Source organism: Herpailurus yagouaroundi, unplaced genomic scaffold (genome assembly GCF_014898765.1).
Source record: "Herpailurus yagouaroundi ecotype Mexico unplaced genomic scaffold, PumYag 196, whole genome shotgun sequence".
In the NCBI taxonomy this organism is placed as follows: domain Eukaryota; kingdom Metazoa; phylum Chordata; class Mammalia; order Carnivora; family Felidae; genus Herpailurus; species Herpailurus yagouaroundi.
In genome coordinates, this window is record NW_024412427.1 from 14,016,674 (window position 1) to 14,020,341 (window position 3,668).

At 39.3% G+C, this 3,668-nt stretch overlaps 1 pseudogene; it reads right to left on the bottom strand.

Annotated features, from left to right (window-relative positions):
- The window catches only part of LOC121012045 (lupus La protein homolog), a 13,977-nt pseudogene that overhangs the window by 893 nt on the left and 9,416 nt on the right, over positions 1-3,668 (bottom strand).

The following is a 3,668-nucleotide window of genomic DNA, read 5'->3' on the forward strand; positions in this document are numbered from 1 at the left end:
AAGGACAATTGTAATGTTTTTAGTCGACTCATATTTTTGTTTTTATTGTTTCTCCCATTTTGCTATGATTTTTAAACGTATCAGCCTAAAATAATTTGTAATATCTTCCTTTTCTTTTTTTTTTTTTAATTTTTTTTTTTAACGTTTATTTATTTTTGAGACAGAGAGAGACAGAGCACGAACGGGGGAGGGGCAGAGAGAGAGGGAGACACAGAATCGGAAACAGGCTCCAGGCTCTGAGCCATCAGCCCAGAGCCCGACGCGGGGCTCGAACTCACGGACCGCGAGATCGTGACCTGAGCTGAAGTCCGACGCTTAACCGACTGCGCCACCCAGGCGCCCCTTCCTTTTCTTTTTAATGCTTATTAAGATATGTAGTGATGTCTCCTTTTTAATTTCTGACATTGTTTATTGTTTTTTCTTGGTAAGTCTCACTATTTGCTTATCAATTTGATTGGTCTTCACAAAAACTAAATTTTATTTGTTAATTTTTGATCCAGCTTCCATTTCTTTAGTACTTTTATTAATGTTTTTATTTCCACTTGTTTTTCAACCATCTTCCAGTGCCATAAAATTCACTGTTTTCGGTGTATTTCTACTTTCTTGGTTTTAATATGCTTTTCTTTTTCTAACTCTGTTAGGTGATGTTTATCTCTCTTATTTACAGCCTTTCTTTGTTTCAGATATGAGCATTTTAAAGCTACAAATTTCCTTCTATACACAGCTTTAGAAGTGTCCCACAAATTTTTGGCATATAGTACATTCATTCTTAACGTTATGAACCTTCTCACTTTTCTTAGATGAGCACACAAATAGAACCTTGATTATATGAAGACAATGAGGACACATGGTGACCATGCAATTTTCTCCATTAATTATTATTACGTGTATAGTAACAATTCTTTGATGATATATAAACCAAAGTCAAACAACACAACTTGAAAACAAACAAAGAAATCATACACAGAAATGTTTACACACTTGTCCCTCCTACAGTTTGTTCTCAATATGATGCTCTGTCTTGCCAGGAGATTTTGTATGGCTTAAAACCTGACATTTGCTTTTCATTTATATCCACCTTTTTTTTTTTTTTTTAATTTTTTTTTCAACGTTTTTATTTATTTTGGGGACAGAGAGAGACTGAGCATGAACGGGGGAGGGGCAGAGAGAGAGGGAGACACAGAATCGGAAGCAGGCTCCAGGCTCTGAGCGGTCAGCACAGAGCCCGACGTGGGGCTCGAACTCACGGACCGCGAGATAGTGACTTGGCTGAAGTCGGACGCTTAACCGACTGCGCCACCCAGGCGCCCCTATATCCACCTTTTTTATGATTCTTCTAGTCCTGGCTTTCCTAGATGAGTAAATTGTTTAAAAAATATTTTAGGGGCGGCTGGGTGGCTCAGTCGGTTGAGCGTCCGACTCCAGCTCAGGTAACAATCTCGCGGTCCGTGAGTTTGAGCCCCGCGTGGGGCTCTGGGCTGACAGCTCAGAGCCTGGAGCCTGCTTCAGATTCTGTGTCTCCCTCTCTCTCTCTCTCTCTCTCTCTGCCCCTTCCCCTCATGTTCTCTCTCTCTGTCAAAAATAAATAAAACATTCAAAAAATTGTTTTTTTAATTTTAGTTATCACCATCATTTACTAATTTATCTTTAAATGTCACCAAAAGTGACATTATATGTCACTTTTGATTCCAGAAGTGAAATTTCACCTTCAAGAAATATGTACATATGACATAGCAGGGGAAAATAGGATGCATTTTTTTTTTAATTTTTTTTTTCAACGTTTATTTATTTTGGGGGGACAGAGAGAAACAGAGCATGAACAGAGGAGGGGCAGAGAGAGAGGGAGACACAGAATCGGAAACAGGCTCCAGGCTCTGAGCCATCAGCCCAGAGCCCGACGCGGGGCTCGAACTCACAGACTGCGAGATCGTGACCTGGCTGAAGTCGGACGCTTAACCGACTGCGCCACCCAGGCGCCCCTAGGATGCATTTTTTTTTTTAACTGAATTCATTCAAATTACTTAAAATCTCATTGCATTATTCCAATTTTTCTCATTTTATTACAGACTGGCTCAAACTATATTACGAACTACATTGGGACCAATCAATCCACCTAAGAATTCAATTCACTAGGAGCGCCTGGGTGGCTCAGTCAGTTGGGTGTCTGACTTAGCTCAGCTCATGATCTCATGACTCATGAGTCTGAGTCACATCAGGCTCTGTGCTGACAACTCAGAGCCCGCTTCCGATCCTCTGTTCCCTTTTCTCTCTGCCCTTCCCCCATTCATGTGCTCGCTCTCAAAAATTAATAAACAAACAGCCAAACAAAAAGAATTCAATTATTTAGTTCTTAAATTCTTAGAATTAAAATTTATATAATTACGGACACTCGGGGGGCAGTAGTCTTCTGGGATGTATCCATTCTATCATGTTTTATCTTCTACAATCAATCTCTGAATCTAAATGTCTTTTCAGTTATTTTTTGGTCCATAGTTAGTTGTGGAAGGTATTTGCTTAGTGTCTCCTCTATCTTTTTTTTTTTCAATGTTTATTTTTTTTTGGGGGGGGGACAGAGAGAGACAGAGCATGAACGGGGGAGGGGCAGAGAGAGAAGGAGACACAGAATCGGAAACAGGCTCCAGGCTCTGAGCCATCAGCCCAGAGCCTGACGCGGGGCTCAAACTCACAGACCGCGAGATCGTGACCTGGCGGACGCTTAACCGACTGCGCCACCCAGGCGCCCCATCCTCTATCTTAATAAAGAATGTGTTTTGCATTCCTAATGGTTAGTGGTTTTGTCATTTTTTATCTACTTGTGACACGTGGACTCATGGTCTTTTCTTGACCTCTGATAAATAGTGATCCCCAATGCCCCATTTAAAGACCATAATGTCAAAATATACTCAACACTTTTGGAAATTTCTATTCATATTCATATTGCTATGATGTCAATACTCCCCTAATTATTTGATATCCAAAATACATAAGGAAATCATACAACTCAAAAGCAGAAACTCAAACAACCCAATTTCAAAGTGTGCAAAATACCTGGATGCACATTTTTTCCAAAGAAGACATACAAATGGCCAACATGTACAAGAAAAAGTGCTAAACATCACGAGTCATCAGGGAAATACCAAACAAAACCATAATGAAGTATCATTTCACACCTTTTAGAACAGCCATCATCAGAAAGATAAGAGATATCAAGGGCTGGTAAGGATATGGAGAAAAGGAAACCCTAGTGTGACAGCTGGTGGAGAGGCAAATTGGCATAGCCACTGCGGAAAACAGTGTGGAAGGGTTTCTGGAAGGTTCCTCAAAACCTTCTGGAAGGTTCTTCAAAAAACTAAAAATAGGGACAGATGGTAGCTACACTTGTGGTGAACATGGTATAATGTATAAACTTGTCAAATCATTCAGTGGTACACCTGAAAGTAATGTAACATCGTGTGTCAATTATACTCAAAAACAAAAAAACAAAAAAACAAAAAAACCTAGTTGAATAAACCTACCTAAAAAAATAATAATATAAAGTTGAAATTGAAAAGAAAAAGAACTACCATGTGATCTAGCAATCTTACTTCTGGTTATATATCCAACGGAAATTTTTTTTTTAATTTTTTTTTTCAACGTTTATTTATTTTTGGGACAGAGAGAGACAGAGC